This window comes from Vicugna pacos, chromosome 35, assembly GCF_048564905.1.
Source record: "Vicugna pacos chromosome 35, VicPac4, whole genome shotgun sequence".
NCBI lineage: Eukaryota > Metazoa > Chordata > Mammalia > Artiodactyla > Camelidae > Vicugna > Vicugna pacos.
In genome coordinates, this window is record NC_133021.1 from 8532737 (window position 1) to 8558312 (window position 25576).

Genomic DNA, 25576 nt, shown 5'->3' on the forward strand with positions numbered 1-25576 from the left:
TAAACATCTTGAAGAAACAGATAAAATTTATAACCCTGAATAAAATAAATTTAATAGTGTGATTCTAGGTATGGGAATGAGCAAAGATGGGTAAACACTTTCTGTATCATAATAGACTAGTAAGACAGGTGATCCAGAGAACTTTTAGTATCAACAGGGCCTGACAAAAAAAAAACTTACACCTTGAATGGCAACTTAGAAGATTCTTCACCTGAACTAGGAATGAGCCATCCTAGCACCGTGGGACAAAATTGGTCATGAAATTTCTCTCAAAATATTGGTCAAATTTAGGACCAAGTGGGAGCACTGTGAATGAAAATACTACAATGTGCATGAAAATACTGCAACCATGACAGTAAACAAAGAATGCTGAATCCGAGTCATCAGCGGCTGCTGCCAACCCCCAGCGAGTACATGCCTACAGCCCGGCCTCTCAGCCACTCACAGTGGTGCCCTCTGAGCAGACTCAGAGTAAGAAAGGACAGGATACTGGCCCTAGATAGCCAGGGGCTTGCCAAAGGAATGAATTCAATGACTCAAATGTTTGCTTCTCACCATACATAGAAAAGCAGTAAATACTTGAACTTGAGATATCTGGTTTTCTTTAGATAACAAGCAATATTTTATTGTTCCAATTTCCTGGTCTTTGTTGTAAGCTTCTATATATCCTAGCTCCTCCCCTACCTCTTGGGAGCAGTCCCTCAGAGTGATCTGAGAGGCTGTCATCCCGGCTCGAGTCCTCCAGCCAAATAAAACAAAGCCCTTAACATATAGGCTGAACGTTTATTTCAATGACGTTCCAGAATAGACACAACTCATCAATTCTGTAATGGAACACACTGAATCAGGAACCAAAGCGTGTTTTAGTCCGGAAAATCTCCGGGTTCCTATTTCTTCCTGTCATTATACAATCCCTCTAGAACTCATTAATTTGCTGTCTGCTCCTCTGGCAACAAAACTCGTAGAAGACTCAACTCAGCAGAGCGCCCTGCTGGGGAGAACACCCCGCAGAAGCACTGCAGGCTGCCTGCCCTCCTGCACGCTCTGCTGACCCTTGGTGTCCTCCGTGGAGACCAGGCCAACAGAGCTGTTCCTAACAGCTACAAATTCGCACACGTTAAATAAATCATTTTATTTTATATGATATTTTACGTATATACACATCTCTGAAAACAGCTTTGCAGAAGCTCAAATCTTCAACATCAATCCCCAAAGGCTAATCCGGTCCCCAAGGGGAAACAAGACTTAAGACGACGCTAAGGCCTCCAAAGTCCTCTCAAGGACCGTCAACCAAACTGCCTGCAGGCCTGCAGCTGCAGGCTGTTACATGTCTGCTTTTAAAGCAACCCCTTCCTGCCCTCGGGTATTACAGTGTCCCTCTATGCCCTCCCGTCTCAGGGTAAAAGCAGCCGTTGCAGAACCTTGCAGGGAAGCACTGACAGGAGTCGACAAAGAGGATCAGAGCTAAGCTATTACTTCTGATGACACGACCTTGTCACTGTGTCACTTTACAGATGAAGATATATATAGAGAGAGGTGGGGTGATATTGCTCAAAGTCACACAGCTAATAAGTGGCAAAGTCTATAACTCTGCTCTTCCCTTCGGCGTGACGCCCCAGCTGGGACGCCCACAGGGTTGTCTCATGCCTGCCTGAACAATCCTCTCCTGTCACTCATAACCCACCACAGGGTCTGACCCTAGCCTGCCTTTTCAGCATCTATTTCCTCCAGTCTCTCAGGAACAAGGCCGTTTGGGCCACTGTATGACTTCCGGCTCCCGGAAACATCAGTGCTCATGCTGGTCTTGCCTGTGCATCCGGCCCGCTGCTCAGAGGCTCTTCCTCCCCTGCAGGAGTACGTTTCCACTCTCCGCAGGGACACCTCCTCAGGGGAGCCCTCTTCTCGCTCTCAGCACGGCAGGGCCACATCCCGAGCTGCCCCATTAGGACAGTGTGCGCCCAGGTCTGTTAATCAGACCAGCAGCATCAGAGCTAGGGATTATGCCCGGGCTACCCTGCAAAACTACTGCCCGCCACACAGCCCCCAGCCAGCAGGTCACATGGAAGTCACAGCAAGTGCCCCACCCAATCCAGAAGCCTCTTCATTTGCCAGCATCGCTGATGACTGGTTTCCAAACTTTGGTCAGTTTCGCACAAAACAGCACCTTCAACTGTGAAGCAGAGGGTTTCGCTTCTGCTCCCCATCCTTACTGGTAATGTCAAGGAAAACAAAGAGGCCTTTTCTCAACACTTTTATAATGACACCCTCCCACCCACAATACTCATATGCTCAAGAGCTTTGGATCCACGTGATTTTCTTTCCCTTATGATAAGCGGCTCAAAACACTGCAGGATTCCTTCTATTTAGAGGGTATTTGTACTCAGTTTATCGGCTTTAATCTGTTTTTGTCTCTCTTCAATATCCCTAGCAGTTGCCACCTCTTACTCCCTTCAGCAGCCTCCCTCCCAACATCTACTCTAGGAAATCAGCTGTGATGAGGGGCCTTGGGGCAGTCACAGATGATGCAACTAAGGCAAAGAGAGGGTCCATAATTTGCCCGAGAAGATCAGCTTCAACCCCCAACAATGTGTGTCACGTCCCTGTGTTTAACTCTTATGCTAAGCAAGATAACTTTTTGTAGATTATGGTTATAAACAGATGAGGTATAAAAATACATACAAGGACACACATCTACTCTAAGATGCTCACTAACTCCACTATTTTGTTTCTACTTATTTCTATTAAAAAATATTAAGAACCTCTGCAGTCAGTATAGCAAAATGTTACTGGGCTTTAAATCCAGAATATAGAGGTGTTAAATGTGTCATTACTCATACTTATTTGTATGTTCACAATACAAAATTATTTGAAAGTCCCTCTCACCTCCCCCTACTCACTACTGGCTCTCACCTGAGCTCCCAGACCACACACCTAACAACCTTTCACTTTACCCACAGCTGAACTCATCAGTTTTCCGCAGAACTCCCTCTGCAGCTTTCCCTCCTCAGAGCACAGAAGGACCATCATTTACCTCATTAATCCACCCAGAAACCTGGGCCTTACTCCATCCTGCATTCACAGCCAGCCTTCATCCTTTCCTTTTTACCATCTAAACATGCCTTCAATATGTTCGCTTTTAAACACTGACCGTCCCACCGCTCAAGTGGAAGCCACCAACACTGCCCACCTGGACTCACGAGTCTCCTAAGTGGCCCCACAGCCGCTCTCCCCTACTTGAGACAAATGGGACTGTGCCACTCCCGCGCTTTTTGGACTCTTTTAAGACCCACTCTTCTTAGAAGAAACTCCAAGTTCTTCACCAGGTGAAAGTCTTTGCCATGAAATTGTCACCTCAGGGAGGGCAGGACCCGCCCTCTCCCCTCGGCCCCGCCCTCTGGCAGAGCATCAGCTTGGGAGGACCTGCTGAGCTACACCAACCTGTATTCTAAACCTGGTCTGAGTTCTTAGCAAACTGCTTCACTTATCCATACAATTCCAAGGTAAATTAGAAAGATTTTAGATGTTGAGCTAGACTATTGATTTTGGGATTTTGCACTAGCAACCTGCAAGGACATGTTCTAAAGATTCTGTCTTCTTAAAACCACACCCAGGTTAAAGGAGTATTTGTGGAATGTCTTCGGAGGAAAAGGGACTGTACTTTTACAGGCTTTATGTTTTATAACATGAACAACCCGGACAGGGTCACAAATAGAACCGCCTCACAAGTGACAGAAGACAGGTGAGAGGCACAAAGCAACAGGTTGCAAAGATGGTAAGAGTAAACATGATTCTCCAACCCCCCCAAAAAATTTTTGAAACAACCAAAAATTCTGAATTTTAAAAGTAAAAGAGTATCATATAGAGAAATGAAATAAATAATGCTCTTCATCAGGGTTTCAAGATCTCACTCCAGAGTTTTTAGCAGGCCATACTGAATCCTAGCACAGAAAAATCAAATGGACTTGTAGTGAGAAAGTTCCAGGAAAACTGCAGTAATTCCTCCACTTGTGTAAGGACATACACTCACCTGCTGAAGGTGAATGTAAACCGCATTCTGGATAAATTCGAAAGCTTCCAGGCTCCGCTTCTGGATGCCAAGGACATGGACAGCTTGGAAGCATGCTTCTAACTCAGTCACCGGCATTTTTACACTGCAGGGGAAACGGAGGCACCCAGTCAAGAGCAGAGATGTTCCTGTCGTGTCTCACAGGCCGTGCCTCGGGGATTCAGTGCCCTGCAGCAGCCCGGCCCCAGGCAAGGACCAGCAGCGTTTTCCACCCAAGCAGGAGGGGCACTGTGCTTGAGAAAGCCCATCTCCGATGGGGGCAAGAGGGGCTGGTGGGGTTCAGTGAACCTATAAATGCCCACAGAAATATGCCTGCATTCATTCAAGTGATGCAAACAACTGTAGCAGGCTATTTAACAAAATTTCAATTGTCAGTGGAAATTTTGCCATTCCTTTCCGCTTGTCCCCTGCACTCTGAGACAGGCTTAGGCTCCCTTACACCTGCAGCTCTGTGCAATAGTTGTGAAGTCATTTTACTTTACAGATACCACGGTTCTGCCCAGGGTGATATCCAGCCCAGAGAGGTGGCCCAGGCCAATTTAAAGCTATGTGGCTTGCGTGCAGGGACAATTACAGGAGCTGGTTCCGGAGCCAGGCCCCTCCCCACCTCTGCTCCCCTCTCTCCCGAGGCCCCACTGCCAAGCACTCAGGCTCCGTGATCTTAAGTCCTACTCTTCTACTCTACTCCAAACCCTTTTCCTTTTCTTTTTTTTCCCTAATTATTCCCAGCTGGAGTGATTTTTCAATCTCAATATCTGAAAAAAATTCCTGCAGCCGAAAAAGAGGTCTCCAGAGGTCAATGCCCATATGCTGGTTCCTGAAGAGAGCCCCTGGCTACGGGGACCCTCACCAACACTCACGGGGCATCAGAGATGTTGCAGGGTCGGCCACCCCCTACAAGAGTTTGCTGTCACCCCAATGCCTGCACAGCATCCCTGCTCACAAAATATAGTTGGTACACTTATCGGTTATTAAGAAGCAAAAATACAAAATTGCTCATATTTCTTACTAATATTATCTATGAAGCTGGAAACGGAATTGTAATAAAATGTAACAGTTTTTACCCTATGTTAAATCTGTTCCTTTGAGTTTAAACCTGTGCCCTGTTTCCTAGGCTCAGACTTGGTAGCTCTGCACCATTTGAGAAAGAAAGTTGCCTTTAGCCTGAAATCTGCAGGAAAGCCTATTCTCCTGGCCCTGATCTTTAAAAATGTTAGCTCATCTGCACTTCTGTAGAGATGGCAAGTTGCATAATAGAGAATAGCCTTTGTTTTTTTGGAGGTTTTACAGGGGTACCATGATTTGATCCACATGGACAGCTGCAAGAACAGCGGATTCAAAGGACAAACATTTCATAAAGCAAGAAGTATGCAACAACCAACCACAACCCCCCCCTTTTTAGTATAAAAGGAGACTGAATTCTTACTTGGGGAAGATAGTTCTCCAGGACATCAGTCTGCCGTCTTCTGGGTCTGCCAGCATTGCAAGTGAAGTCACTATTTCTTGCTCCAACACCTCATCTCCCGGTTTATTGGCCTGTCATGCGGCGAGCAGAACGAGTTTGGACTCGGTAACAAAATGACTGCATTGGAGGTAGTATGTCTCCAATGTTTCCTCGTTTCCAATATGTAACATGCACATCATTTATGATCTAGTGCAAATAATTCATCAAAGACAACCACAAAAAGAAACTATACTCACCTAGCTATCAACACTGAAGTCACAACCTGTCAATTTTATATGATGTTGAACAACACAATGGAAAAACCTAACATAGGGAGTTGATTCCACGGAAATAAAATTATTTCTACTCCTTCAATACTTTTTCTTTTCTTTTCTATTTTATTTTGTTTTGCTTATTGAAAGGAAAATAAAAGTCAAGTCATTTTATTTCACGTATTTTTGTTATAGCTACATTCTTTAAATACTACAAAGAGATTTAAACTGCAAAAAAATTGTTCATATATTAGTATAAAGATATATACACAATCAATGGGGATTAGGAAAGGAATGGACATTTACTAAAAATCCACTGCAATCTTGTCTTTTACAAGCATATCCTGGAATATAAGCTGTATGTTTCAGGGGGCCCCACCCCCATTCTCACTGTTGAGTCCCTTAGCAATCAATTACTAAGGCACCAGCATAGAACCATGTGATCAGTATTTTAGGAATAAATTAGAGAATTAGCACATTCAATTCTAAAACAAAAACCCTAAAATAAATACTGAACTTATTTACAGATAAAGAAAATTGGAACCAAAAAAGTAGTTATTTCCCCAAGGTCACAAAGCTAATAACTGGTAAAGACAAGATTTGAACTCATCTGCCTGATTCTAAAAACTAAGGTGGAAATCCCATTCGACTGGGGAGGGTCCAGCAGCAGAGCCTATCACCCTATCTTTGTTCAGATCTAGCCTTAGACAGCCTGAGACAGCACCCCATTCCTATGGAACTCGAGGGCAAATGATAACAATAAGGATTTTATATCCAGTAGTTTGTTAGGTCTCATTTATATAAAGTGTCAGCAGGTCAGCAGAAAAACTCTGGAAAATATGAGTGGGTCCAGAGCTTTCTGCTGATTAGTAACTCAGTCTCTCAGGACATAGTGACCTTCCCATGAGAGGCCTCATGGACATAAACTAAAGGCAGCTGAGCAATGAAAACTAACAAGAACCTGGAACTCAAGCAAGAAGGTTCCCTGCCATCCCCCACCCAGTTGCCTCTTCACCCGCATGGACACGATGGCAGGAGACCCAGATTCTTGTCCAAGTTACATCATCATGGATTCTCATCCATAATAATGTATGACTCTATGCCGCCTTATGTCCATTAAAACTCAAATATGATAACACCAATATCTCAGCAGAATATCTATGTCTCCACTTCCTGTCTTCTAATAGGAGAATATTTTTATGGACAAAAAGCAGAAATCCAATTTAAAAAACCATGCACGAAGCCAGGTGAAATTTTGCTTAAGAGACTGCTCTCACGCTGAGTAAATGAAAACTCAGAAAAAGTGGCCCTTCTCCCTCAGTAAATGGGAGGTAGCCTGATGTGTGTGTGTGTGTGTGTGTGTGTGCACGTGTGTGTGTGTGTAAATCAAATACAATGAATTCTGGGATGTGTACAGTTTTTTTAAGTCACTGTTATTTCATGGGAATGAGCCAACATTTAAATAATTTGAATCTAGTGTTCTGAGAGAGTCTCGGGCTCTTGGTGGAGGAGGTGAAAGGGGAGAGTGAAGGAGGAAAGAGGTACATGAAGCAAAGAAGTAAGAATACTGCCAGGGAAAGGCAAGACGTTAGTTTTGTTCTTCCTTGCACCACATACAAATTAGGGACTCGCTTTCTGCTGATGACTTATCGAGCACTGAGTTGCAGGAGAAGAGGGGACAGCTCATTGCTCACTGAGCTTGTGACTGTACGTGGCATCTTATAGACACAAATCATTTACCCTGATCAAACACTCTAGCAGCACGCTGTAATTCTTCTGTTTTGAGAGACAACAAAGCAGGAGTTCAAACAGGATGCATAACTTGACAAAAGTCAGAGGTCCAGTAAACTAAAGAGGATTAATTCAAACTCAGATCTGAATGCAGAGTCTGATCTTCCCACTCCCAGGACTGGAAAATCCTTAACACAGGCTCCCCAGCTCCCCTGCATTGTTCCTGGCACCAAGCATTTGCCATGGCAATGGTCACCATTTCTCACAGACACAGCGCTCTGTGCAGCAAATGACCTTGATCAGACCTTGATCATCTACCTGCCACGCCCACCAGGCTTCACCATACAGGCAGGAAAGCTGGCTTTCAAGTGCATACAAAGCCATTCCTTGTCTAACCTGGGCTCTTCTGTGGTTTCTCCAGCCTAAAGGCAGCCATGAAACTGCTCACAGTTTGTACATGAGCCACACTACCTCTCTCCATCTGTCTCCCCACCTATACTACTTAGCTATGAACATTTTGAGAATCTTCGACACAAATTTTTAAAAACAAAAAAGAAAGGATTCTGGAACAACTACTTAATACTTACAATTTTAAATGACAAATTACAAAGTGAGTATTTACAAACCGAATCTTCCTTTCTAAATTTCAGTTTTAAGCGTTTAAAAATATAATAGCAAAAAATTTTCACTTACAAAATTGACAAAAACATAAACAATAATCTGGAATAAGTTAAAAAATAATGCCCATGTTCTAAATGGAGAAACTTCAGGGCTGTACTGAGGGGTAAAGTAAGAGGTGAGAATGTAGAGACATCAACAAATTGCATGGAGGAAAGCAGTTTTGTAAAGATGTAAGTTCTCATCAGAATAATTCAAAACTTACTGAAAACTCCCATGACAACTCCAATCTGATTTTTTTTTAACTTGAACAAAATATTTTGGAATTCTTCAGGAATAATAAAATCATAATACTAGACAAGAAAATTTGGGATGGAAGAAAAGAATGAAAAAAAATTCAGACTGCCAATTATTAAATAAATTTTTACAATATGTAAGTTATGGTGCTGGAGTAAGAAAGGCAGATTGACAGAAGGGAACCATGAGCTCAAAAAGAGACTCTAGTGTACATAAGTATTTTGTAAAGGTGGGATTTCAAATCAAAGAGAAAAGTATGACTTCAGTAATTGTCCTGAGACAATCAGACAATCACCTAGAAAGAATAAATACTATTCCTCTCATAAGGACCACAAGATAATTTACAGACAGTGATGTAAATATAAAAAAGTACTAATAACAGCAAATACAACACTTTGTTCTTATTAACTCAACTTACCCTTACATTAACAAGTACTATTATCATCTCCATCTTAGAGATTAAAAAAAACCTACAGAGGAGATTTATTCCAGTATAAGAAATTATTTTTAAGAATAATTTCAAAGGTAAAACACATAAGGAATACATTTATTATCATAAGAATATTTTGAGACACTACCAAAATTAAAATCCTCCTAAACAAAATGAAAGGCAAGAAATGACAAGAAAAAGCTCTGTGATACATGTTGTTGAAGACAAGAAGTTAATGTTCATAACATACAAAGAGCTGTCACAAAGCAACAAGAAGCTCCCCCACTTAAATGTGTGCAAAGGATAAAAGGAATCATTCATTTTAAAAAAGTCAAATGGCTAATGAGTGAAAAATGCTCAATACCTCACTGGTCATCAAATGCAAACTAAAACAATGAAAAAGCACTTTTGCTCATCATATTGGCAAATATTTTTAAAAGATATTCTATCTAGTGTCCATCTGTGGGAGAAGAAACCATGAGTGACATTTTCAGAGGACGACATGTCAATGGATATGTAAACTCTGAAAAACGTACGTACACACTGACTCAACACCACTTCTACGAATCGTTTCCTCTAGGAAAAAACAAATTTAGTCCAAAAAGATGTACCCATCAGGGCATTTACACAGCACTGTTTACAATGGTGGGAAGAAAAACTGAAGTGAAATCATATCCAGCAATAGAGAATTGGTTACATAAGTAATTGTGCATCTTTTCATTCCCCTATGGAAGGAATTTCTAGAGTTACTTGAATGGAGTCTGTGATGAATGTAAATGTCACATCCAGGGACTAAATTTCCAGAAGCCTTAACTAAAGGAATACTCATAAAAGATCACAGGAATGTCTGTACAAGAAGGATGCCAGTCAAATATCCTTTCTGACAGTGGAAAATGGAGAAAACTTAACTGTCCACCATCAAGACAATGATGCGTTAAATCACGACGAGCTGCGAGCAATGAGGGAGCCGGCGTTTCGCCGTGGTCCAGGGCCTTGTCCACAGCATTCTCTCACCAAAGGTGTGCGTGGGAAAGAGACCACACCCGCAAATCAGGAGACCCCTCCACTCTATCTGAAAGGACCGTGTGAGTCTGGAGTGGGAGGACGTCTATGATATACACCTGAGTGATTAAAGCGAGCTGCAGAAAAACATATAGTATGGTCTCATTTTTAAATAAAGCATATATACACACACGTATACATGGAATTCTCATATGTGTGTATATATGTATGTCATAGGCATAAAGGTCATGAAACATATATATCAAATTTTCAACAATTTTTACTCTTCGGAAATAAGGGGAAGGGAGGTAGGGCCTTCCTCTACCACCACAGTTCTCTTTTCAGTGTTTCAGTTAAGTATACTTGGAATTTAAAAGTTTATTTAAGTTCGAAGTAAAATGGACAATGCCTCCACAAGACAGAATGCTATACTGGTCATCAAAAATCATGCCAGAGGAGATAGAATATTGTAGAAAAACATATAAAAAGCCGAATGGAAAATGGAGGTGTCCACACAGTAAACAGTCACAGAGTGCTCTCTGGTTTTTTATGACAGAGGTGATCCACACTGATGAAAATATATGTTAACGTGTTAATTATTATCTTTGAATAGCGGGACAAGGATAGCCTTTTTTGCCCCCTTTTTCAGAGTTATTATTTTAAATGCACATTCTTTTTCATCTGAAAAAAAGCATTTTTAGGTGTGTAGTACTATGCATTGGAGAATAATACAAGAATACTTAGAGAAGCAAGTAACTAGGAGACAAAGCAGCAGCATCACACAATGTAGGACGGGCGATCCTGATTAACACCACGCAGTTACATAAGGACCCACAAAGTGAGAGCACCTGCTGTAACAGGGCGTGGCCCCCTTCTATTTGTCAGCAGTGTCTTCAGGGCTGAGGCAGTTCTGAGCACGGCCAGTGTCAGTGCTGGTGTCTTGATTGATGCTACTGGGGGTGAGGGCACCTGCAAGCCGAGAGGAAGAACAGAAATCATCCTCTGCCTTTTCTGTCTTGTTTCTTTGTTACTTTAAAAGAGAGCCATATATAAGATAAACTGTGTATCTCCCCAAATGAAATTTCAGTAATGAAACCGTTTTTAAAGACTTCACAGCTTATATTCTGCCTATAACTGTCTTTTCAACAAAGATCATATTTATTAAATGTTAATTAACTCAGTTAATTAACTCCCTGTTGAAACATTCTAGTAAAGAACATGAAATGCAGTATGTAAAAGAACCACACCTGCAAGACAGCTCAGCTGTCTTGACGGCAGTGCAGTCAGCCCCCACCATCCCGTGGCCCTGAGCTCCTGATGCTGGTAAGAGATTACGCTGCCACCTCAGATGGAGAGAAACGGTGAAAGCATTTCTTGAACCCTACAGCACTGACAAAACATAACTGACAAATCCCAGGCCCCTTTGAGGCTCTCATTTTCTGTTTCTGGCCAACCCCCATCAATGAGCAGAACCACCCAATCCCCGAGCCATGGGACTCACGTGGGAAGCAGTTTTGGAGAAATTTCCAGGTATAGAATGTAACCAACTATACATAGAACTCTGAAAAAAGAAAAGATGCCATACTCTGATTTTGGAAGACACTCAAAATATTCTCCTAAGCCTTAGTAGCTGGAAAGGCTGGGCTTCTCCTAAGTCACTTATTTATTTCACAGCCAGTAAGCATTTCCCTCAAATCCTGCTTCCCTGTGTCTGCTGGGAGCTTGAAGCACACTGCTGCTGTCGATCTTATAAGTCACATGGCAGAGGCATGTGTCTCACGCCTGCAAACCTCACACAGGCTCGCCTCCTAGCCTCACTGTCTGAACTGGGCCCCATTTTCTCACCTGTTTATTTGGTATCTGTTCTTCTGTAAGCTACCTGAAATGCGTTTTGGAACATGTCAGAAGAAGCAGTGGGTTGAGAAATGGACAGATTGAGAGGTGAGAGATGGGCAGACAGAGAGAGAGACTCCAAGAAAAGGGGAACAAATAAAATTTCCTATGCAAAACCCTCTTCTAATCAGGGAAGGAAACCACCACGGAAAAGTGTGAAGAGGCAGGTAGCTTAGGACTGTTTCCTGGATTCCATGAAAAGTAACACCAAGAGATGAGAGGGTAGAACTTTAAATAGTAAAAGAAAAAAAGCACGCATGCTTGAAAAATATATCTACAATATGTACTTTCTAAAGAATAGACTGAAATCAGCAGGACCCAATAACACTATACTTGGGTATTTACAGAAGTGAGAATCCCATCTCCAAACCACAAGGCATCCCTTCAGAGCACTGACAGTCTACATGGGGCGGTCATAAAGCCATCACCGCAAAAGCTATGCTACCCTGCACTTACGAGGAATGAGCAGCTGTGCTCAGGCTGCCCACGTGCGTCATTTACACCCCACAGCACCTCTACGGGGGGGACGCCTAGCGAGCCCCGTCTCTGCAGGACAGAAAACCAGTTCTGGAGAGGCTAAGCCGACTTACCAGTTCTCCATCTCACAGGACTGGTCTCTCCAGAGCAGGACACGAACTCGGACCCACGATTGTAACCATGGTACTACAGTGCTTTGTGTGCTGTTTGTGTGTATAATACATTTGTTTCTATCATGAAAGGTTATTTAATAAATGATCGGTTGTCTTGTCTATCTCATTAGCTCACAATCAATCTTTATACTGTTGAATTGTACTCTTTTCCCCTGAAGAAAGGAACGGAAACAGCGGGGGTCAGAAAGAGGTGGGGCTCCATTCTTTATCTGGGATCTCATCTCATTGAAGTCCCCAAACAGGGAAAAGGAGCAAATGTTCTCTTTATCTTTTAAAGAGAGGGCTCCAGTGATGGTGACTTATTCAATTACAAAATCAAGGCTGGGGAAAGGGCACATGCAGCAACTAGAGCAGTATCAGCTGTAGGAAGGTCAAAAGTGCTCACGGGAGGGCTCAGGGGGCAGCCTCATTTAATTTCAATCAATAAAACAATAACAAACTCTAAAAATACTGGCCTACAATGGATTAGCTCTTTCTTGACATCTAGCAAGTTTCCACAGCCCACATGTAACATTATCGGGAACCAGTGAAAGGAAGAGTCCACAGACAAGGAAAATCAATGCCACAGGCAGGCTGAAACCCAGGCTGGAGTTTAGGAAGAGAAAGGGCATAGTTAAGAACTGGGGAAAGGCTGGGGAAAAAAATCATCACAAGGACTCTCAAGCATCATCCAACAATCATATAATCATTCATTCAAGAGAGAGTTACTGAGGTCGTATTCTGTGCAAGATTGTACAGCGGGTGAAGCAAGAGCGCAGCGTCCATGGTGGCAGCAAGTTGCGGGGCTCAAATACACTTCTGATCCCAGTACCTTGCACACTTGTCCTCAATATAAAGGCAAAGATAATTAAAGTAAAATAATACTCTGTAAACTCAAAGCATTGTTGAAAAAAAAAGTTAAAGAAGACCTAAATACCAGGACAGACACTCCACACATATTCCCCTATCAAAAGAAAGTGCTCTTGGAATGGCAGTGCTCCCCAGAGCGATCCGTATATTCAACGTGGTCTCGATCACAATCCCAGCGGGCTCCTCTGCAGAAACTGACTATCTGCTGCTACAATTCATATGGGAATTCGAGGATCTCAGTTACCTATACGTACTTGAAAAAGAAAAATTTGAGAGGACTTATAATTCTCAATTTCAAACCTTACAACTGTATCTCCAGGTGAGATTAGAGGCCATTGTGAAGTTATTACCGTGTTAATCCTTATTTACTAAATTCTCTACAATGAATATTACTGTTACAATAAGAAAAATAAAAAGTAAGTTATCCTTTAAAACATGCACACCAATTCATTCATTGGGAAAAATTATTCTATCAATTAAGAGATAAATATCTATTGAAAAAGGACAACTTAAAAACAAGAGTGCATTTGCATTTTTCATAAATTGAAAACTGAAAAGCACAAAGACGTCAAGTTTCTAGGGAGACCAATGCAACATATTAATAGTTATTTTCAGAAATTCTAATTTAACAATTAAAACTCTGGAAAGGGAAAATCGTGACTGAGAGCCAACTGCAAACACATGGAGAGCAAAGGCCTAGAAATCACAGTTCCTTTAACTCTGCTCCTAACACAATAGGAGAGGAAATTCCTCACTGAGGGGACAGTGGAATCCCATGCATAAGACAGGATACACAGTACAAACTGCACTAGAATTGGGGGTGATTTTTTTAGAAGAATTCTAAAGTTACAAAATTGCTGAAAAACTATTAAAACACTGACAGAAAGATTAAAACACACAGTCATATATATTATATAGAAACATATGTAGTCTGCTCCCATGTTGCATTTAAATACAAATATATTTGTTCATTTATGGGCACTTATGACTTTATCCCTGGTAGAATATTTCAACTAAAACAAATAATCAATATAACACTCCTTTGTCAAATCTACTTGATAAGTTACTCTGCTATGTAAACATAATGTGTCTAAGATAGATCTAAAATTAGTGAAAAAGAGCTTTGTATGGCTTCTTGAACTATTCTCAAAATTCAAAGCTTAATTTTAAAACAGATCTGAACAGTAATTCTATATTACCTTTTCCGTCGTGAAATGAACAACACAGTCTGTTGTCAAAATACTGTCCTTACAATGATTCACGAGCACCGTATCCTCACAAAACTGCTGGACAGCAAGGCACTATCCAGACACTGTGACCCAACAAATGAAACACAATGAAGACAGTGACCCTATTTTGGAGGGCTTATAGTCTGTGTCAACACCAGGGTTTTATTTGATTGGTTTGATTGGTTGGCAAAATAAAATCAATCAAGTACTTTCTTCTTTGAGCATTCTATAAGTCATGACTCTGCTGTTAGTGTCATGAGCAGGAAAGACTTAAGCATGACTTGATTAGATCAACTAGCAACAATCATCACTGGAGAGTGAGTAATAAAGAAGTTAACTGATAGCAATGCTTCTCCCTACATGAGACCTAAAATAAATCGACACTGATATCCGAAAAGAAAATGAGAATTTGAGGTCCCCAATAAGAAAAAAATCTAACAAGAAATCAAAAAAGTAAAGATTTTTTCATTAACGTTTCCTGGAAAGATTGGAGCATGGTGGTGTTGAGCTCAGATGCTAGGGAAAAACATGAGGGTCTGAATTCCCACAGCACTGGGTAGCTTTGACACTAATATGTCAGTCAACTTCTCTGCATCTCAGTCTCCGATGCATAGACTGGGGACAACAACCGCACCCATCTCCTAGAACGGTCCTAAGAATTAAGTTATTTTATATATACAAGTTTTAATAAAATACATCAGATATTAAATATTACCCCAAAAGCACAAGGAAAAATGAAAACAGAGATAAATTGGAGTTCATTAAACTTTAAAACTTTGCTTCAAAAAACACCATCCAGAAAGTGAAAAAACAACACTCAGGAGAAAATTTTTTCAAATCATTTATCTGATAAGGAATTTGTGTATCAAAAAAAAATTCCACAGCTCAACAATAAAAAGGCAACTCAATTAAAAAATGAAAAAAGAATCTGAAAAGATATTTTTCAAGGAAAATATACAAATGGCCAATAAGCACAATGAAACGGTGTTCAATAACATTAGCTCTAAAGGAAATCAAGTCAAAACAACTAGGAGAAACCGCTTCACATTCACTACAATAGGTTAAAATCAAAAAAAGATTAACAAGCACTAATGAGGACACAGAGGAAGCGGAGCCCGCAGCCATTGCTGGTGAGGATGTAACACAGCGTGACCACTTTGGAAAACATCCTGGCACGTCCTCAGAGAGTTGAACATTTGGCTTCTGAATGATCCAGCAATTCTGCTTCCTGGGCACACAAGTAAGAGAACTGAAAACAAATGTTAACATAAAAACTCCGACAGGAATATTCACCATTACTTTTCGCCATTAATTTTCAGAGCCAAAAAACAGAAACAACCCAAATGTCTATCACGTGATGAATGGGTAAACAAAGGGGCCCAGCCATACAGTGAAATATTATTCAGCAATAGCAAAGCATAGAGTACTGACCCAGGCCACAACGTGGACAAACATTGAAAACGTTACTCAGTGTGAAAGAAGTCAGTCAAAATAGACGGTTCCACTTACATGAAGTGACTCGATTTGCATGAAATGTTCAGCACAGGCAAATCCACAGAGACAGAAGAGTGGCTCCCTGGGGCTTGGGGAGGATGGGGAAGTTGATAATGTCTGCTTATGCGTACTGGGTTTCCTGTTGGGGGGAAGAAAATATTCTAAGATTGACTGAGATGCACATTTCTGGGCATAGAGTAAAATCCGCTGTACATTTTAATGGGTGATTTGTATTAAAACTGTTAAGAACAAAAGCACCTCGGATTAGTACCTTCCATAGTAAATGCAAATTGCTAACATTTATTACAGGAAGAAGAAACTGCCCTCAGCATGAAAGCAGGAGATCAGCAAATATTAGTTAACCGAAATTGGACAAGAGCATTTCACTTGAAACTGTTGCTGAGTGTACAAGAAATATTCAGAGATGACAAGGAAAATCAGTTTGACATCACGTAGAAGCATTCTGCTTCAAATGCAAATCAAGGATTCGGCAAGCCCAGCTGCTACAAATGACCAGAGAAGAAACCTGGTTCTTAAAACAAGCACCAGAGCCAACAAGGAAATGGTGGTGAGGAAAGCAGGCGGCCTAAAATCTGGAACAGTGTGCTACAAATAATTTCTCCACTGAAAATTCAAAAATAAAATGAAAGTGATGTAATGCTGTGTTGAACTCACGTGAATGGGCTTCCTGCAGTGCTTGACAGTTCTGTAACCCCGAATGACTCAGGAGAATCAGCATGGCTCCTGGGAGTCCCCAAGTAACTGCCCATCAGCACGCTGACCACCATCACATCTGCCAGGGTTGAATTGCAGAGAAGAGAGCAACCTCTGAAAGGCACAGGGAATGTTGACAAGGGAATAAAAGGCTGCGGTCAATCCTGGGACAGAGGCCCTGTGAGCAGAGGCCAGAAGGCTGCAGGTGAACTGGAGTGGCCCTGGGGCAGGAAGGGACCACAGGGGAGCATATCTCAATTATCTCCTCTCTCTCCCTCGGGTAGGAGGGATAAAGCCTGCATCCTTCTCACCTGGAACTGTGGGTTCTGGCTGGCGGAAGTCTTACCGACACGGAATGAATTTCTCAAGACTGCGGAAAAAGGAAAGAAAGCGAGAGGGATTAGGGAGCCAAATCCACGAGTCTCTCAAATGCTCCCATATTTATTGTGTATAATCAAAGTAAAAAGTCAATAACAGTTGTGAGATAGTAGGCAGGAACTTGGGGAAAGAAGGGATGAGACAGAGATTGTAGACTCCACCATGAGTACTAAGGCTTAGTTTACCTTTAGGGAAGTCACGGGCTGAGGGGAACAAGATACATTTTTTAGACATGTTCATTACAAAGCAGACCACCAGACCAGCCTGGTCCCTGTTTTGGGGATAATAGACTATCTAACACCACGCAGGCCTGGCGTTTATAGCTGAGGGCCTGGGTCATTGCTGTGCAATAAGCAGTGTGCTATCTATAACCTCAAATATGCAAGCAAGGCATTGTCTCTGCTTTTTATGGCAAGGAGACAGGAGTGAGGATGCACAGGTGTTTGCTTTAAAGCAGTTAATAAGCACATTTTTTCTTCTTAAAGTTGACAGGCGGCTGGGATGTGTTACAACTTGTTAACTCAATCATGGGCTCCCACATGGAACCATTATGGAGGACATCCTAGGATGAAAAATCCTGGCTCTGGATCTTTTCCTGCCAGCTTCGGCCACTCCAGCAGGGTCTAGACACATCCCTGAATAACGATCCCACAGAACCACCTAAACTCTTAACTCCTGGTGCTTGAAACTTAATTTTAGCTCTACACAACTTAATGTAGAAAAGTTTCAGAAATAAAAGATATTATATTCTTTTTATATCTCATCATAAGACTGATTTTTCTGATTGCTCTAAGCTGCTTCTACATGGTAAAGCACCTAATTCTGCAGGTGAATTCAGTACTTTCCTTTGGGCATAACTAGACAGTCTGGGCTGTCTGACTTCTATTAGTCAAATACCAATACACTTAATTGATTTCTTTGTTCATCAATTTCAGCCTGGAGGTGAGGGTCTATCACTATTTTCCTCAGCCCACCCTCTACTCTTTTCTCATCAGCATCTCAGGCCTCCTGAAAACAAAACAAAGCATTTGTTTCCCTTCATCTACACTTTCCACAAAGGCAACAGGAATCATCATGCCTAGAGAATGAATTCAACACAAATGTTAAAACAAAAATCTATAAACCTGAAGCAACTCCATCTCCGACTCATGATACACAATGACATGAGAGTAAGTGTGTCAGGTACAAAGCATGCGTGAGCCTGACCACCTCATTTCTATTCTTCAAAGGAAGGAAGGTTTTCGTATTTTTTATTATCATTCTTTGTCATTGTTTCTGATTAAGCCAAAAAATTTTTTATGAAATAATTAAGCACTGCAATAACAGATTTTCGCTGTATCAATTACAGAAGGAATTCAGAGGGGATAGGAAAACCCACCTCTGTAAAAAATGCAAAATTCCTTCCCCTGTTAAGAACACGAATACAAAATGCAACAGAGAATTCAAATTCTTGTGGAGAGGACAAAAGCCACAGAATCAAAGCAAAGTCATTATTATGACTCAATCCAAAATTCACTGGACAAACATGCTCAATGCATTCAAATAATTTTTAAGGCACACTGCAAACCATTCACTTAATTATCTACAGGCTAGAGGAAGAATTTCCCTCTGTAACAGACAACATAAATCAATAGGTTGCCCCACCAAACAAGGAACAAACATCAGGTTTTTTGCAGTTCTGATAAATCAGCAAGTTTTAAAGATCAAAATCCAGAAATTTTAAACATTCATTCACACCAGAATGAATCAAGCACTTAAAAAAAATAAATAACCCAAAGAAACTAAACACATTGATCACGTACCTGGATCAATGAGAAATTCTCGTACAGCTGGAAAAAAAGAACAGTCTATAGACTTATACTTGAAAAATAAAACTACTTTTAAAGATAACTGCTAAAACACATTTCATCATTCATGTTGCCTTGAAAAATCTGAGGCACTTGTCTCTGATCAGAAAAGCAATTCTGAGTATTAGTATGTTACAGTTCAGTGCCAGTTTGCTTTAGAAGAAAAAAGAAAAGCTACTGTTTCTCATCTTGCACAAAGTTTAAAGAACCTCCCTGCCTCTATCTCCTCCCATTTTCTAAGCTCATGCTCCCCAACCCTTCTGAAACAATTATGAGAACCTCTTATTCCCACCAACATGCCAAATCACAAAAGAGTATCAATTTATTTGTGTAAATATATACCTACACCTTGAACTGGAGGAGAAAGATTTCAGAAGGCTATATGGAACTTATTGCTACATTCCTGAAATCACACACATACACGTTCACAGAGACACAGACATATACAAACTGAATTACTGGGCACTTCACAAGCTAAGGACTTACAACTTCTAGAAGATAACTTTGTAGTTAGTTTAAAATACAAAACGGTCAGCTTTTGAAAGCCTTGAACATTGCAAAATCATCCAAATATCAATGAGATCCAATTAGCCTTCTCTGTAGAATGTAATTCCCCATGATGGCAAAGCAGACCCTAAGAAGTAGTGGATCCAAGACTCGTGTTTTTCACTAGCTATGATCGTTTTAAAACACGTAAACAGATTTAGAAAGGTATGTCCCTATGACATTTATTCTTATTGAGATGGCATATGTATTCAATTGTCTATGCAGAAAATAGGACCCATGATGGTGTTTAAGAAATATTTTGTGTATTGAAATATTTATTTTTAAGTGCAGACAAGGAGGGTGGGTATTACTCCATTGTAGAGCACCTGTTGTGCACGCACATGTTCCTGGCTTCAATCCCCTGTACCTTCATGAAAATAAATAAATACAAGTGCTTACTTAAAAATAAGAATAAATTTATATAAAAAAATAAATGCAGACTAAAAACCACTGCAATCTAGGAGCCACAATTATAATAAAAAACATGTGTTTCTATCAAATATTGACTATACGCCAATCACAGAGACAACCACAAATCACACCTGACAACCATCACGTGTGATTCTCAGCAATCCTACTAAGTAGACACGGATGAGAAACCCGGCTCTGCGGATGAGGAGACGGAGCTCGGAGGAGCCGGGGACACTGACCGTCCTGCTCCCCGTGACACCGCGTCAGCCCAGGGCAAGCGCTGACAGAGCTGCACTGAGGGGACACCCAGCTGCATGGAACCATGGGGGATTGGGGAGTCCTAGAAAATACTCAAAAGTGTTCAATGAAAAACCAGCTCAAATATGTTACTCTGTGCCCCATCCTCTAAACACAGAACATGTCTGGGACCTTTTTGATGCCTCCGTGTCCTTTCTGCCATCATCAGTTACGTGCCCTCTCAGCGCGACCAGTCATGAACTGGACCCCATACGAAGTGCACTCAGATGGAAGAGCTTTAAAAGCTGTTTTATGAAGTTTGTAAGACTCTGTCTATTCCTCACACAGGCGGTCATCCAGCACTACTCACCGGTGCGGATGTACCACCTGAAATCACACCTTTCTGCTTTTTAAAATCCCTTCATGTAATACAGACTTTTAAACAGCAAAGAAGCAGCTCAACCACAGACAGTGGACATCTTTTCACCAAACGGACTCAAACAGCCCATCGGACTACCTGGAAGCCCTTTTCTTCTATTAAACCCACTTCCAGGTACTTCATCTGATTGGTGGACTCGGCCTCTGAATGGCCTACTCAGAGAGATCCCATCCTCACATCCGGGGGTGGGAGAGGACCCTGCTGCTGGGAGAAATCAGTGAGGAAGTTGGACATCCTCCAGCCATTTCTGCACGGGTAGAAATGCCACATGCTCAGAAATTATACCGTCAGCACCCCTCGGCTCCCATGGACTGGTTTCACATTAAGCAAACTTATGACACACTGATGCAAGAAAACCAGAAATTCAATTTATTAATGTAACAGGAGATGTGAAACTACAAACCAGATTGAAATATCAGAGTTCAACCATGAGTACAGATTCTCCTCCACGGCCCAATCTCGGGCAGGCAGTCACATGGCAAGCGTGGACAGAAGCAGAGCAGGAAGGGTTTCTAGATTAACTCAATGGACTAAATTTCTGTTATAAGAACAGATCTACTGCCTGGAAAACAATTAATGCCAATCACGGGGCACACTCCATGGACAGTGGCTGAAACACGACTGTGAGTACCTGTATAACTCCACTTTCCCTGTCCTTTCTGGTCTAACTGATGCAGAGGTACAGAGATCCAGGGATGCAGATACCTGTAAACACCCAAAGCCCATCCCTGGGAGTCTGGAAACCAGATAGCCAGGATTTAAATCCCAGCTCTGCCACTTACTAGCTCTGTTACCTTGGCCAAATTACTTACCCTCTGTGTGCCTCAATTTCCACACTGTAAACCTGGGATAACAATCAAATCTTTCTTACTCACTTGATGTGAAAATTGGAGGATTCATTTCTGTAAAACTCTCAGAAAAGAATGTAGCACATTTTTGGTGCCCAACAAATTTCAATTTAATAAGAAAGTGATTTACAAGTCTCCCATCTAATCATCTTCTGTGTTTCATGACTATTCTGAGTCCCAAAGGAAATCCTTATTTCCCCTCTTATAAACTCTTGAGGAGCACCCTTCTGTTTCAAGCCACCACCTGTTTAATCTGAGGGGGGATTCCCTCCTCCCCACTCCTCTGGTCCATGGGAGACTGCTTCTCCCTTCACACCCCTGACCACTGGCCCACGGCTAGCCCTCCTCACACTAACAGATTGAGGTGTGAGTCCGGGGAGACAAGCAGGGCATATGAAAGCTTTCCTTCCCCTCCAGTGTTGGCCACCCTTAGGAAGCAGCCGGGATGCTCAGTTCCATGGCAAGACAGTCCTGTGCATTATGGGTCAGAATCTCTCAAGGGAATGCTCGCTGTGGACCAGAGTTACCTGGGACTGCGTAAGTCTCTAATTCTGGGACATAGTGTCATGACACTCACTCTCCCACAGCCCTGAATTTCATGGAGAACGTGGCTTCATCAGTAATAAAGGAGACATTTATCGCCTGCCTGTTCTTCTTTGTCATCTCTCAGTTGGCTGCTGGACACAACATGTGTATAAGTATTGGGTCCCCTTAAGCCCCAACATATATGAAGTAACAAAAATTCTGTGGCTTAACATTGGTTCAGGGCGACTGTGTAACTGTCCTGACTCTGCTGATGCTAAATTATGGGTATAGGAACTATGGAACCTCCTCAAATATCTTTCATCATAAAACCAGCTTTTCTTATTTTCCTGTTTCTCAGTAATTGCCAAAGACTATCAAATGATGGCTTCACACCAAACAGCAGTTAAGATTATGAGCCCTCTTGTCATACACACTGTGCTAAACACTTTACATAATTTCTAATTCTCACAATTCTACAAAGCAGAAATGAGTGTCCCCATCTCACAGACGAGGGAAAAACTCAGAAAGAACTGACTCAGGATCACGTAGCTCAGTGGCAGCGCGTGCACGCAAACCCAAGTCAAAACACCACACCCCTTTGTATATGTACCAAATCTCCTACCACCCATTGACACACAGCGGTGGGGATAATACTTAGGGAACTCAGTACACTTTTCAGCTTTAAGGTGCTCCAGAGGCCGCTTCTAGCTCTTTTATAAAATCCCGGCTCACTGGTTTCTAACACTGCAAGAAAAGTCCGATGTTGCAACTGTTTGCACAGGAAGTCTGAAATGTTCACAGCGAGATGATAGAATAAAACTAAGACATAAGCAGAATAATAGTTCCAGGGAGTCAGACATAATGGACATTGTGCTACCCTGAAGCACTAAGCAAAGGAATCAAAAAAAAAAAAAAAAAACGTTGTTTAAGACTTCCTTTACAAACAGGAAAGTTAAGACTGTAAGAAGGTGTAACAGCGCCACCTATGGCTTAAAAGGCCTTCCTGGTTGCCTGGAAAGGTGCAACACAAAAATTGCCTGTGGATCAGAAACAAGAATCAGATAACTAAAAGCTTATGTAGCACATACTGCTCTCCTAGTCCTCATGTCTTGCACTGTAGCAAAAACCAACAGACCTGTACTAGGCCTATATTCATAAAAGTCATGTCTGTATTTTTCCAACAGGAGGTAATCTAAGTATCTTGCAAAATACTTCTCAAAGAGCCAGGAAATCATAGAAGTGTATTGAAATACAAAAACATTTATTTACATATTAAAACAGCATGAGCTTTTTTCTATTAAAAAAGCTGACATGTCAAATCAATGTTTTGATATTTTAAAACCTATTAAGAGTGCAGAAAAATAAATCAAAATTTTCTTTAATCACAAAAGAGAGAAGCTTATTCCCTGAAAATGATCAATGTGGATTTTTCTAAACTTAATGCTTCTGGTCAGAGTCCTACGAATTTAAATGTCTGAGTGTATAGTTACACGGCAGCATGAACACTGAGTTGTAACAATACACATTCTGTGTAAATAATCTTCAAGGTCGTCTGCTTAAGTCAATTTAACTAGTCCCTGTCTCAATAGAATGATACAGATTTCATTAAAACTTCATACTGCACGCACACACACACACAAAACCCTGAATCCTTGTTACTTTAAGCCATATTCATATATATCCATATTGAATATGCATCAGAAACAAGCCACCCTCTTTAGTATTCACAGTTGATCCTTCTAAACTATCTGTCATTGTGACAGCACATTTTTACTAAGCAGCTCTTGGATGCTTTGTATACAAGGCGTCTACCTCTCACAGTCAGACATGGTAAACGGCATCACTCAAATTTCACAAATGAGGAAATATACTTAAGCCATGGAAACAACGTACATATTTATCATCAGGAAAGAAAAGAGTAAAGATTTTACTTTCAATATGCACTGACAAACTTTTCCTCCATACTAAGACTACATACATAAAACAAATTCAGTCATTGTAAATTATTCTGTCAATAAGCACCACTAGAGAAAAACAAGCAACATCATTAGCAATGATTGGACTTTCAAAGCCCACTCCTATTTTGCACTATAATCATTTTTAATGTTTTGTTTTTAGTGCTTACATAGCACTAATATAAAGAAAACATAAACTATTTAAGTCATTACCTGAGAATGCAACATTTGTGAAAATGTACAATTTTAATTTATGCCACTCTGTCTCACATTCTCACTGGTGTCTCTCCTTTGAAGGCCTCATCAGGCTGAGATCGCCAAAATCGGTCATTTATGGACTCACAGGGGTTCGGGAAACCACTCAACGGGAGGCTGATCAGAGGAGAAATTGAGAATGCATCCTGTGCAGCCTGGGTTCCAGCACCGAGCTAGGCACCGCCAGCTGCGTTTGATTTGGGATATGCTGCCCACCTCTCAATCCCTCAGCTGCAAAAAGGAGACATTGATACCTACCGTCAAACACCTGCTTTGAAGTAAAACATGAGAAAAACAGTTTAGCCTTTGGTAGGTGTCCACTCACAGCAAGCTTGGTCATTATGATGATGAGGATTACTTTTAATAAGTTAAGCTAGACCAAAAATTAGAAATCACCATAAAGGAGAAACATTTTAACTCAATAAGCATTTCCTTTTGAATGGATTGATAAAAGTTCTAATGATTTTTTTAATAAACCAAATTTTGTCCATTAATTTTAGATTTACCGGTTTATGGACAAGTCTCCAAAAAAAGAATTAGAGGCCTCTAACCTCTGAATACTAAGAAAGTAAAGTTTAAAAAAATTATGGGGGAGAGTATACCTCAGTTGAGAGAGTATGTGCTCAGCACGCATGAGGCCCTCAGTTCAGTCCCCAGTAACTCCATTTAAAAACTTTTATTTAAAAAAAAGGAGAATTAAAGGAAAAAGATGGAGGACACAGAATTTTTTTAGAGAATCCACTCAGATTTAAGATGGGGAAAAAATATCAATTTCTCACAGGAAATCTTGAGAACTATGTAAACCAGATCTGAGTTGTCTAGTCTTTAACATTATTCATGAATTCATATTACCAAGTCTTAAAACTACCTGATAACCCACAGTGGTGATAGTGATCATAAAACCTGCCAATGCGGATCGAACTCCGGCTAGGACTGCTCTGTTCTGACATCTCTGCCCCTGAGGCCTCACCAGGCTGAGAGCACTAAATTTTGTCATTCATGAGCATCTCGTGTAAGTCTTCCATTTGTGCTTCTCAGTCTCCTCTCACCAGCCCCTCTGAGGGAAGCACTGTTATCATCTTCCCCACACGCAGATAAGGTCACTGAGGTACAGAAACTAAACCTGCTCCAGGTCACATCGGCATTAAAGGACGTCTGTATTTCTGCTGTTTTGCGATTGACAAAGGAATCTGAGATATCAATACAAGATAGACTGTTAAATAATCAAGTCTGTCAGCTCTTCACCTCAAAGAGCAGATACTATAAATTCCTGATGTAGGATGAGGCTGCCGCCACAAAATGACTCAGCTAGAAATTAATATCCAAGATGAAGCAGGGGATACACATAAATATTCATGACTGTCAACTCCTCTCACGGGTCTTGGCCCTTCACTGCCTGAATGGGGGTGAAATCCCCACCCGTGTCTGGGAGGGTAGCGCGGCTCT

General features: G+C 41.3%; 1 protein-coding gene across 4 annotated transcripts in view; it reads right to left on the reverse strand.

Moving 5' to 3' along the window:
* The window catches only part of LOC140691492 (uncharacterized), a 1216370-nt gene that overhangs the window by 1175701 nt on the left and 15093 nt on the right, over positions 1-25576 (reverse strand). The window contains exons 1-4 of one of the 4 annotated variants that reach the window (XR_012067155.1): positions 12344-12618; positions 11362-11421; positions 10709-10829; positions 9718-9997 (exon numbers count right to left, since the gene is read on the reverse strand). The gene's annotated coding sequence lies outside the window, so the exon portion shown is untranslated. Of the gene's footprint in view, positions 2210-4027; positions 9998-10708; positions 10830-11361; positions 11422-12343; positions 15731-15990; positions 16115-16650; positions 16769-25576 lie in introns of those variants that run through there. The other 3 variants (XR_012067149.1, XR_012067150.1, XR_012067176.1) reach the window with 3 other exon arrangements.